General features: G+C 45.7%; 1 pseudogene; it reads left to right on the top strand.

The window, feature by feature from the left end:
• The first annotated feature begins 2364 nt into the window (after positions 1-2364).
• LOC144728274 (large ribosomal subunit protein eL31 pseudogene) lies at positions 2365-2782 on the top strand (annotated as a pseudogene).
• Positions 2783-13321: the final 10539 nt, after the last annotated feature.

The following is a 13321-nucleotide window of genomic DNA, read 5'->3' as shown; positions in this document are numbered from 1 at the left end:
GCGGATGTTATGCCTCGCAATAAGTGTCTATTTTGATGTTCGAACATCTTTACATCTCTATTATTTTGATGTAAAGCTTTCGTGACTGCAGGGATTCATATTCTTGGTTCTTTCGGTAAAGTCACGTAAAAGGGAAATAATAAAATAATACAAATATATTTTTTATATTTGTATTACTTAATTATTTCCCTTCTACGTGACTTTACCGAAAGAACCAAGAATATCTCTATTATTGTTATCAGCTTTGTATGTTTTTTCGCGCTCAAGCAGGAAAAATATTTTTCTCTTGTTTAACAGCTGCCTATCCGACATCCAAGGCTGCATTAGTTTTCGTTTGTTCAGGTTGAACCCTGACAAGATTGAGGTGCTGGTGGTGGACCCTCATCGTCAGAGGGTGAGCGTGTTTGGGTGTCCAACTGGCCACCAATAAACCTGGGTCTTATTTTTGATGACTTCCTGACCTTCGAATCTCAGGTTGCAGCTGCTGTCAAGACCTCGTTTTACCGCCTGAGAAAATGGCCCAGGCTAAACATTCGGTTCCCTCTCTAGATCTTCCTCCCTTGATCCATGCTTCGGTGACCACTCGCCTTGACTACTGCAACTGTTTCTTCACCTGAGGACGGCTGCTTGCGTTGTGGCCGAAACGTCGTGAGAATTTTATTTTATTACGCGTATCGCCGTCACAGTCGGTCTCCCCTCCTACAAAGGCCCCACACAACCAGGGCTCCCGCGACCTACTTTCCCCTCCCGGACGGCTTCGATCCACCGGCGAGAGGACTGCTCGATGTCCTCAGGGTGCACTTACACCCCCACGTGGGTGGCTGTTACGTTGCTTATATGTGCCCGAAGCTGTGGAGTCCCCTACATCATCAGATTGTTAGGAAGCCACTGGAGCTGTACACTTTTAAATCTAGATTCAAAAACGTTTTTTTTTAGGACAGTTTTTTGGGGGATTTAGTTTGTTGTCCTTCCCCCGCACATCCGATTGGCATGGCTGGGCTACGTAGGGTGCGAAAAAAGTTCAATATTTATACCTAAACGGGGCTGCCTGACCGTTAAAAGCTAAAAATATAACTTAAAACGTTACCTGTTCCACCTCGCCTTTACAGATGAATAGTGAAATAGTGTTGCAAAATGCATGGTTTAATATTAACTTTATAATTATTCTTACTGCCTGGTTTTAAGGGTTCGATTGGACAATGATAATTTATGTACATTGCGACTAGGTTTAGGAAAAGCGCTTTTAAAGAAATAATGCTTTTTCGAATGACTGATTGAAAATGAACTGGATAGCTCATGGGATTCTTCCAGTTTCAAAAAAGTGTCATTGCGTTCTTCCAGTTTCAAAAAAGTGTCTATGTCTGCGCTATTCTGTAACAAATGCCATCCACGCACAGCATGCAATCTTCCAACTCCCCTCCAAATGTTTCTGGTCAGAAGTTTTCTTGACATTGGCAGTGGTTCAAGTGAAGTGGTCATCTCCATATACTGTATATCAAAGGCAAAGTTGTGAATATGTGTGTCTGTTCAAAATGTTTAGCGTACTTCTTGACATGCAACAAACTGAAATTTGCCATGTGGGTACTTTCCAGACTGTACACCATGCAAACATTATAAAAATACACTTTTGGGGGGGGGAGCTCAATAATGCATACATTTTTTTGCACGGCAAGTGAGCTGTGACGTCACATCTGTCACGTGACCCGCGCATTTGGAAGCGTAACGCATTGTAGTGTAGTGGGTAGCGCGCTGCGCTACGAACCCGGCAACCCGAGTTCGATTCCCGCTCACGGCCACCACCGGTGACGATTATTTTTACCGGTCCTGGGCCTCCTCTAGGTCGACTCAGCATCAAACGAGTAACTGCTCTGCTGTGTGAACATCGCCACTGGGGAGACAAAGGCGGCGGGCGTGGTGAATCCATGTCCCGGGCGAAGCCGGGTAGTACAGCTAGTCTATATATATATTTGTATATGAATAAACATCCGGAGGGTATGATATAATGTACCGGGATAAAATTTAGGTTACATATTATGTATTATAAATGGGCAAAAAATAAGTCGTGTCGTATAAAAGGCGTGTTAAATTAACTCGAGACTCAAACATCGCACCCCCTGTCTTTGAGACTTCGAAAATTAACGACTGTGGCCATGCAACCCAAACTAGGGACCACCCATAGAGACACAATGAGATGCACACTCACAGAAACACACAAAGACACACACACACAGAGACTCATACACAGAGATGCATTAAAGACAAGCCACAGTGCGACTGTGGTCATGCAATCCAGGCCATGCACCGTCGTACAGTCAACCGTTGTCGTCTGTGCTCCACCAAAAGAGGAAGAACAGAACAACGCTCTTCGACATCAGCGGCGGCGAAGATGGCGCCAGCCAAGAAGGGTGGCGAGAAAAAGACTCGCTCCACCATCAACGTCCGCAAACGCATCCACGGCATTGGCTTCGAGAAGCGTGCTCCCCGCGCCATCAAGGAGATCCGCAAGTTTGCCGAGAAGGAGATGGGCACTCCCGACGTGCGCATCGATACTCGTCTCAACAAGGCGGTGTGGAGCAAGCGTGTGCGGGACGTGCCGTACCGGATCCGTGCGCGGCTCTCCAGGAAGAGGAATGAGGATGAAGATCCCCCCCCAACAAGTTGTACACTCTTGTCACCTTCGTGCCCGCCACCTCCTTCAAAGGTCTCCAGACCGTCAATGTGGATGAAAGTTAAACAATTTCAAAACATAGATGAATAAACTGTCATTCCCCAAAAAAAAAAACCGCCACAAACTCTCTCTCTCTCTCTTAAAGCCCCCTCGTGGCAAGCAGATCTCAACATTGGCATTCATCCCCGGAACATATTGCCGCACGCAAGAATAAAAGATAATGAACTGGAGTAACATTGTCTAGGATGCAAAGTGTTTTAAAATCGACGAGAAGTAAACAAAGTACATTACGTGCATTCGAATATATATGATGTTAAATACATGCACTGGAATACATTGTGTGGCATACAATGTGCTAGATGCACTCGAGTACATTATGTAGCACACAATGCATGATAAATGTACTATACTATGCGATGCATTATACAATGCATGGTGATTGTATTACAATTCGTTATGTACTATATAACATATATTAAATGTAATATACAACTGTTACGCGATATATATTTTTCTGCACATACTGGCACTGCCATCAAGGTGTCAATGCATCCATGAAACAATTATTAATATACATTTGAAGGGACCTTTGCTCACGCGGTGTCCAGCAAAGGTCTCTTTATTGATGACCCGCAGGTAACGCAGCCGGTCGTACAGCAGGTAACGCACGTTCCAGCAACTCCGCACTCGGAACTCCCCACACCCCCTGCTCTCACTTCCTCTTTCTCCCCCTCCCCCCTCCCGGTCTGTCCTGACCGCCAGTCAATCATTGCCCAGGGCTTTGCCCCAGGTGATGACCGACTGTCAAGGCACCTCCAAATCTCCCACACTATCCTTGGTCCCTCTGCTTGTGAGTCCATCCCTGTCCAGGGCTCTTGCCCCAGATGCAGAGGTCGCAACCGGGTTTTGATTCCTTACCCGTACCCGTACCCGGCCGCACCAGGGTCGCAAACGGCTACCCGTACCCGTACCCGGTCGGGTACGGGTAGCCGGGTATCGGGTAGGGTACGGGTATCGGGTACCCGGTTGCGACCTCTGCCCAGATGATGATTGACCGGCAAGGTGTCCCCATGTCTCCAACAATTCACCGAATTGCATTCTTCCTCTTGTCGCACGGCTGACGTAGACCGCAGAGCAACGACAATCAGGTTTAATTGTCTTTTTATATTAAACCCGATCATCTGAGATTGGGAGAAATCCGGTTTAATTGGTTCGAATTGCAGAACCGCACTTCTCAACGATGGGCTTCATCCATTCCAAGCTAAGGAACTCACTGGCGCCCACGATTGTGGAGGAGAAGCTCCTCGTGTTCATCAAGACCAACCTGCCCGCCGCATTCTACGACTACCCCGTGCCCGACGGCCCCCCCCACGAGTACGATAGCAGCACCGACGAGGAAGCAGCCTAAGCCTTGGATCAGAGTTTCGTATTCATTAAACCAGGTTTTAATTCCCCGAAATCGGGTTTCATTGTCTTAAAGAAAAAACCCGATGCCTGCCGCTGGAAAAATCGGGTTTTTTCCACCCAAATGTCGCTGTCACGACGTCTCTTTTGTATATTTGTGGATGGGGGCATTGCGTCATTGTATGTTGTACGGCCTGTTCTGGATGACCACAGTCGCATACTGGAGAGTTTTAAAATTTCCATTGGTGCATCGGGTATACCCCTTTGCCATGGTTTGTGCAGTGGATGCGGTTTAGGGTGGACCATGCGCTTTGTGGAAGATCAAACCATTTGTAATAATCGATGTTCTTGTAATCGTTTGCTGTATAGGCAATAGGCTCATGTGTCTCCTGCAGAAACTAGTGGCCGCTACATTCACCACATTGTATGGAATTGTGCTATTGAATATTCATATGACATTCAGGAAATAAGTATTTCTGCGTGCACTTTTCCATTCTCATCTACAATCTACAAATATAAAACATAGACTATACTATTTACAAAATACAATTGTCCGCTTTGAGTAAAACGCCAAGGTGTCACGTGCACCCCGACAAAGCTAAACAAATACATGAAGTCGTCACGTGAACAAACTTGCTCATGTGTCGTGAAATGTTGTGGTTTGCTGTCCAACACGCCGGGGGTGCTGAAGCAATAATACATTGTCGCGTTTTTGTTCACGTGGCAACTTATTATTCATTTGCCTGTGTCGTCTGGAGGAGGACACACGACACGACGACGGCCGTTTTACTCAAACGGCAGTCTGACCACCTTCCCCTCCCCCCCCCAAAAAACATCGATTAAAAATCACGCATAAACATTAGTCGCGACAGCCTACGTGTCAAATTGCGGTTGGTTTGCCGACAGTTTGTTCGATGTTTTTATCCGTCGTGTCTATATGTAACCGGTGTAGGAGCTTAATGTTAACGAATCACACGTAATCATTGTGAATGGAAGATAATGATGACCATGGGTTGGACCCATAGACTCACGTGCCTGCACAGAAGGCAACCTACCCCTAGGCCTCGGCAGGGTAAGGTAATTGTACCCTTTTTACCGGGTAAAAGGGTAAAGGTGTCGACATGCCAAGGGGTAAGGGTAAAGGGTAGGATAAAGGTAGGCTCGTTGCTTTTTACCTTTTACCTTACCTGCTAAAGGGTAAAAGGTAGGGTAGAGTGATTGTATTGTGGTAAGGTAAAAGGTAGGGTAAAGGTAGGCTCGTTGTTTTTACACTTTTACCTTACCTTGCCGAGGCCTACCTCCACCAGCAGTGTAGTCAATTCAGGGTACAGGGCACCTAATTCAGATGCTGATGGACACTGTTACAATACACGGGTTGAGCAGTGAGGCGTTGTGTAACGTGGGGTCGATTGGTGTGCATCTGATCAAAATTACATATGCACGAATGCTCCTCAGAAGAACATTTTGAAATAAGGAAGTTGCCCTTCCACAACCTTCGGGTGTCCCTCGGTGGTGGAGTCACTCGATCTTCAAGAGGAGGGCAGAACACAACGCAAAATATCCACATTCATCGCCTCCGAACTTGTCTTTTCATTGTTGGCTTTATTAACCGGCGTGTCCCCTCGTTACGATCACGGGAGGAGATGGATAATGCGAGCACGGTTACATCTATCTACAAGAACATAAAATACAATCTTCTTGGTTCTTTCGGTAAAGTCACGTAGAATGGAAATAATAAAATAATAAAAATTTAACATAATAAAATAATTATCACGACGTTTCTCCACCTGAGGACGGCTGCTTGCGTTGTGGCCGAAACCTCGTGAGAATAATTGTATTATGTTTTATTTTTATTATTTTATTTTTTACATTCTACGTGACTTTACTGAAAGAACCAAGAAGATGAATCCCTGCAGTCACGAAAGCTTTAAATCGTAAAATAAAATATAATATTTAGCAGCAGATACCTCTCTGTGCGTCATAACCGCTTTACCAGCAGAGTTGGCGATCGCCAGTAAAACGGAAGTTGATTTTCAAACAGTGTCGTGACACAGTTGGATTTTCATCAAGACTCATGTGGAGTAAACGTGAAGCAATTGTATGTCGCAACCCTATGACTTTGCCCTGAGCATTTGTGCGATGGCGATGATGGTCTGTGGACGATTTGTCGCTTAAAAAAAAAAAACTTCCTTTCTTATGAAAAAAAAATTTGGTACAACCTCGACTGAGCTTGCGAACATCTCAAAGCGCCCATCGTCACCCGAGCTGCACCTCTCCGCAACCTTCTCGTCAACGAAGCGCACATACGGCTCCTGTCGAGTCGATTACACTGGTTAACACACTTTTCTGGCATAAGGTATTCCAAAGGTTTGAAGGTAATTTTTTGGTGCTGATTCCACATCAGGTTATTGAGATATCAAATATTGCATTTTCAATAAAAACTGCAGAAGAAAATTATTAAATAAATGTGGATATCTACATAAAATGATATTGTAAACACACTATCCTAAAAATACAGCACCACATTTTAACACTAAAGCAGTCACTGACTCGCAACAACTTGCAATCATAAGTGACAGAGTTAATTTCAGGTAAAATCAATGAAAATGGGGTATGCCGATAGCATAAAAATGAGATGTGATAGAGCAAATCTGAGATCAGATTTGGAATCAGCACCCTGAAATTAGTCTAAAACAGCTGCAAAAGTCCAGGCCAGAATTTAGTTTTTTTGTTGACCAGTGTTATTAAAACGAGCGTGGCTCGCGGAGTTGCATGGCACCCAGGGCTTACGTTGTGTCGAAATAAACAATCACAAACCGTGTCGACGCTTACGGTGTTACCCCGTATTCTTGCACAGGGGAACTGAGTTTGCAGGTCCACACGGCGTACAGCCGTTTCAATACGGGTAACGACAACAACAAAATGGTCTATTTGTGTTGTGTATCTCCCTTGTGAATGGACTTTGTAGGGCGAACGTTGAGAAGTATAAGGGGCACGAGGTGACCAATAAGGTCTGAATTGGTCCGTAATAAGGTAGGCACTGATAAGGGGTTGACAGGTATGCAATAAGGGACCGTCCATAAATGACGTCACGCGATTTTGGACGATTTTTGACTCCCCCCCTCGTCACACGGCGTCACAAAAAGTTAGACCCCCCCCCCCCTCAAATATGAGGTCACAAATCTCTGCCTCCCCCCCCCCCAAATAAAACATGCTTCAAATCGCATTAAACTATTGTCATTGTAGTGCGTATTTAATGGGGCGCTGCACTCTGATGTTGTAGGAGAAAACATTTATTAAAACGTCGATTTAATTAAGTAGAACGTGTCGTCTATATTTATTTAAAGTTGCGCATTTTGATGTGACGTCACATTTCTCAACCCCCCCCCCCCTCGTCACACATCGTCACAAATGTCTGACCCCCCCCCCTAGGTGCGTGACGTCATTTATGGACGGCCCCATACAACAAAATGTCCGTGTCATTAACTAATCAGAGACGACTAATAGCTATCACAATTTCTCTTTTTGCCTTTATTTGTCAATTAAAAATGTTACGGAATGAACGGTATGGACTGTATGTACTGTATGGACTGTATGTTGAACTTCTTAAGCGCCGTACGTAGCCAACCGTGCTAATTCGAGGTACGGGGGGAACGATAACAAACTAAACACGATATCTCGTCAGCACACTGTGAATAAGTTACGTGTCCTTCCTTGTTTGATGCCTTTGTTGCAGTATCGGTGCGAGGTGTGCCATTTGTATATTACCACCAAAGTTTCTCACCGAGAAATTATCCACGTTTACAATATATGGGATTTTAAGACGGCGTCTCGCATCTTGTTCAAGTCATCCTTGCGTTTGTTTACCCAGGAAAGCATCACTCGTGTGTGTCATCGCGGCAATCAAAGCTCTTAGCCAACTCGTAGATCAAGTCGACATCACCTGCCATTATTATCTTCTTATCTTATCTTAAATGAATGTATATAGCGCTTTAGCCAAGGTGCTTTACACCGAATTAACAAGGGTGCATGTGAATGTAATGGTAGAGATGATGTGAATGAAACAGATGAGGGGAAGCAATGGGCGAATCTGTGACGCTTGAATTCGGTGAAAGCGAAATTGACGTCAATAGATGATGGTGAATGGATTGAATAAATGAATGGGAGATGGGTGAGAGCCATCCATATAATGGGAGTATGAAGAGGGAACAGTAACGGCGGTGGTGGTTACGAGGGGGAGACTGAGGGGTCGTGGGGTGAGCGAGTTGGTAACGATAAGTGAGTTTTGAGTGCGGAGTGGGAACTCAGTGAGCGAAGGTGACTGCTTCACGTGGAGGGGAGAGTTTGTTCCAGCGAAGGGGGGGGGGGCGAGAGGAGAGAAAAAGCGAAAGCGTGGATTGAGCACAGGAGAAAGATAGCATAGATTGAGAACGTAGTCTGCCATCCAAGTACTATTATATTCACAATAAAGGCTTTTTTTGGTTCGATCGTGTAAGCATATACGTGTCGTAACCCGCCACCACCCGACACAGCCAACCAGTACGGGTTGTCACCTTGCTAGCCAGGCTGGAACCTGCTTAGCATCCGACGAGTGGCCGCTACATTCACGACGATGTTGATGTTGAATTTAATTAAATTCACGCGATCCCGTACGAGCCGCAATGTTCGGCGTAATAACCGAGCAACAACAGCAGGGGGACATCCCCGGCCCCTTCGGGATGAGAGATGAAAGAGCGAGCGACAGGTGAAGTTCCTCACGGCGACGGCGACGACGATGATGATGATGATATTGCGTTTTAATTGCACAAGGAGTGCAAAGGGTTGGCGGAGGAGGCGTGTGTCTGTGTGTGAACGAGTTAGGTGCGGGCAGCGGTAGCCGCGAGTTTGTGTTGTTGTTGTTGTCATTGTTGCTGTTGTTGTTGTGATACTGTCGTTGGCAGTGGTCCATGAGCACAAATGACAAATAACGCAACGCAGTCGTTAGTAACACTGCCCTGAAATGAAAATCATAGCCCATGACTGGAGGTAGAACCCCCCCCACCCTCTCGTGCGTGACACCCCCCCCCCCACCCCCTCGTGCGTGACACCCCCCCCCCCACCCCCTCGTGCGTGACACCCCCCCCCCACCCCCTCGTGCGTGACACCCCCCCCCCCACCCCCTCGTGCGTGACACCCCCCCCCCCACCCCCTCGTGCGTGACACCCCCCCCCCCACCCCCTCGTGCGTGACACCCCCCCCCCCACCCCCTCGTGCGTGACACCCCCCCCCCACCCCCTCGTTCGTAGAATACGGTATGAAGACAATGCGTGCAAAAGTCGATTTCTAAAGGCCGCAGTCAAATGTCACCAACTAACGGTCGTTATTACATCGATGCGCTTCGAGAAAAAGAAGGACACTTAGAAACTGCTCGCGATACCTTTGAAGAGTGAGTCAAAACGATCCGCAGTGAACGATTTCGAAAAGGGGAAAAGAAACGACGTGACGGGCAAAGAACGCGTGAGAATGGAAGCATGGCGAGAGATAGAGAGAGAGACGCACGTGTGGGATTATGACACCGATGGACTGAAATAGACATTCGCCGCAGTGGCGATGTAACTTTACATCATCGGCTCATGGGGGATGTGGGAAACGGTCAGGTGGGGGGGGGGGCCCAATGTTTGATTTGAGCGATTTGCGGAAGCCAAACGTGACCGCTCTGATTAAATACAAATACAACGTGTGCACGTTAATGAAAGTATTTTCGCAACACCAAAAAAAACATTGAAACCGCGTTTGAAATACGTTTTCGTTCTTTGACACTGTTGTTGAAAACTTCTCTCACTCGGTGGTTGTCAATGGGGCCTCAACTCGTAGCTTTGGCCATCAGACACCCCCTGCCCCCACCACGCTCGTTGCTCTACTGACTCACCGATTTAGAGAAGTCGCGCCCGATAACCACATCACATCGACTGCCGCAAAGTGGGCTCGTGCAGCACACGTCAAGAGGTGGTGGTCGACGGTCAATATTAAAGGACGGCAGAGGTGGGACAAAGTCATTGTTATGCAAGTCCAAGTCGAGTCGCAAGTCATCAAATTCATGACTCGAGTCTGACTCGAGTCCAAGTCACATGACTCGAGTCCACATCTCAGAGGTGGGACAAAGTCATTGTTATGCAAGTCCAAGTCGAGTCGCAAGTCATCAAATTCATGACTCGAGTCTGACTCGAGTCCAAGTCACATGACTCGAGTCCACACCTCTGAAGGACGGTACTATTTGTTTTTTTCGGTAAAGTCACGTAGGTAAAAAATAAAAATAAATAAAATCACGACGTTTCGGGCGCAACACAAGCGTCCTTCCTCGGGTGGGGACAACTTATCGAAAGCACACCGCTTAAGTGTGACTGATGAAGGGCGCTTGTGTTGCGCCCGAAACGTCGTGATTTAATTGATTTTAATTTTTCACCCACGTGACTTTACCGAAAAAACCAAAGAGTATGAATCCTTGCAGTCGCCAAAACTTCAAATCTAGAACTCTAGGACAGAGTGGAAGCCCCAATAGGACCCCTCCCCCTCCCCCCAACACGAGATGGAGTGGTAAAAATGAAGGTGGCATAGCAGGTGCTGGATAGATTGTGGCATCGTGGGGCCGTGAGAGATTGCGAGGGGCGTGAGTGACGCCTTCTTCATCCATTCGGCCGTGGGTATGGAACAGGTGTCGGCAACCCCAGAAGCGTAACGAGAAGAGACATTTGTTTCGAGTTCGGTGAGAAAAAACAACGACCCACCTCAATGTCTCAAGAGCAGCATGGACAACGGTCACGAAGCGGTCCTTAAAGAGATGCATGCGGCTCTTTAAGGACCTCCTGTGCGAGATCAAAGCTGCATATGCTGATTTATTTTTTGATGGAAGTGTGTACAGGTTAGTTGCTCAATTACTCATGGACGTTTCCGGTAAGGGTGCGCGTTTCCAACCTCTATGCGTACATTTGTGCACGTGGTTCTTTCGGTAAAGTCACGTAGATAAAAATAAAATAAAATAAATCACGATGTTTCGATCGCAACACAGGCAATCCTCATCAAATCGAGGTTGTGCACGTCTGTTGAACCACTTTCGCACCCTCGTACGTAACCAACCTCGATAACATTAGTCAACAAAAAAACTTTTTTTTCTGGCCTGGACTTTTGCAGCTGTTTTAGACTAATTTCAGGGTGCTGATTCCAAATCTGATCTCAGATTTGCTCTATCACATCTCATTTTTATGTTATCGGCATACCCAATTTTAATTGATTTTACCCGAAATTAACTCCGTCACTTATGATTGCAAGTTGTTGCGAGTCAGTGACTGCTTTAGTGTTAAAATATGGTGCTGTATTTTTAGAATAGTGTGTTTATAATATAATTTTATGTAGATATCCACATTTATTTAATATTTTTCTTCTGCAGTTTTTATTGAAAATGCAATATTTGATATCTCAAAAACCTGATGTGATCGACAAAAACTGATGCCAGATTTGGAATCAACACCCCAAATGTATCTTAATTTGGAGCTTTCGTGACTGCATAAATTACTCTTTGGTTCTTTCGGTAAAGTCACGTATAAAGATAAAATAATAAATTAAATACTGGGCATACGACGTTTCGATTGCAACACAAGCAATCGTCATCAGGTATAAATGAAATAGAAACACAAATCTAGTTGGAATACCTTATGCCAGAAAAAGTGTGTTGACCAGTGAGGTGCGGGTGCAAGAAAAAACAAACGAAACACGAAAAGCATTCGATGATGACGATGCTGCTGATGTAATCGCGATGATATCACCAGCAGCCATTATCAATCCACTGCTGAATGGAGTCTTCCCCACGCCGTTGCCCCCCCCCCCCCACCGATCACCCTCCCTCCTGCCCCACATTGTCCCACGATTTCACGATGCCTCTCTCGTGCAACGCGACCCGAGCTCAGAACTCCACGCGCTCTCTCGTTACATTCCTCTCGGGCGCTTTTTATTTACACGATTTCTCTTAACTCACTCACTCTGTCTGTTGTTGTTGTTGTCGTTGTTGTATCCTCAAATCTTGTAACTCGATTTTAACCCACTTCCCAATGTGGTATCGACTGCAAACTTGGTATACTCATGTCATACTCATGACAATACTATTTTCTATCATAAAAAATGAAAAAAATATTTGTAAACAATTTTTGTATACGTTATGTTTCGGCTTGGGTCTAATTGTCCACGGTAAACTCACATTGGCTGTAATTAACCACGGCCCCTTACATTATGGCAAGCTTCGGGGCCACTTCTTAGAGTCGTGGAGTTCTTCCATTACTAGTAGGGTACATTTCATGATAGCGTGTTTGAAAAAACAAGTTTTTTTTAAATATAACTTTTTACTCTCCGACGTGCAAATCTCTGCTCGTTGATTTCCACCGGACGAGAACGACCCTTGCTGCGCTGGGAACGTTCGCGTTAGTCACGCGTGCCTCGATCATTTACATTACGATGATTTCATTGTTCTAGTTTATGGGTAATTATGATCATTTGTGGATTTTTTAAAGAAACGATGTCACCGGATCTTTACGTCCGCATCAGAACATTTGACGGGGAAGGAAGTAACATACCGTGGAGATAATAATATATTAAATTCAACATTCGATCATCATCATCAGCAGCAGCAGAAGCAGCAGCCGTGATCAAACTACTGCTGGATATATAGTACGAGTGGAGCTGTTTGCGCAGTTGTAAGCGCACTGCAATATGAACGGATTTCACAAATTCGAATACCAGCCATTGCTAACACGAGCGGCGAGTGATACCTTACCTGATAACGGACGCTTGTGTTGCGCCCGAAACGTCGTGATTTATTTTATTTTCTACCTACGTGACTTTACCGAAAGAACCAAAGAGTATGGATTCCTGCAATCACGAAAGCTTCAAATCAAGATCGGTCCCACCAACCCACACGTGATCGATTGGTGAAGTGTGGGTCAAACAATTCACGTGATCGATTTGGTGTGGGGGAGAACGTCATTCAGCAGTAGAGAGATCACGGCCGACGGTGATGACGATTGTTTATTTTTTAGGTGTGAAGGAACCGGCGTTCCCGGATAAATGACAAACACAATCGTCTCCTAGTCAATCGTCTATCGCTACTACCATGGTAAATAGCAGAGGTGGGACAAAGTCATTGTTATGCAAGTCCAAGTCGAGTCGCAAGTCATCAAATTCATGACTCGAGTCTGACTCGAGTCCAAGTCACATGACTCGAGT

The sequence above is a fragment of the Lampetra planeri genome, chromosome 28 (genome assembly GCF_965212315.1).
Source record: "Lampetra planeri chromosome 28, kcLamPlan1.2.h2, whole genome shotgun sequence".
In the NCBI taxonomy this organism is placed as follows: domain Eukaryota; kingdom Metazoa; phylum Chordata; class Hyperoartia; order Petromyzontiformes; family Petromyzontidae; genus Lampetra; species Lampetra planeri.
Note: the sequence above shows the minus strand (reverse complement) of the source record. Positions and strands in the feature narration are given on the sequence as shown.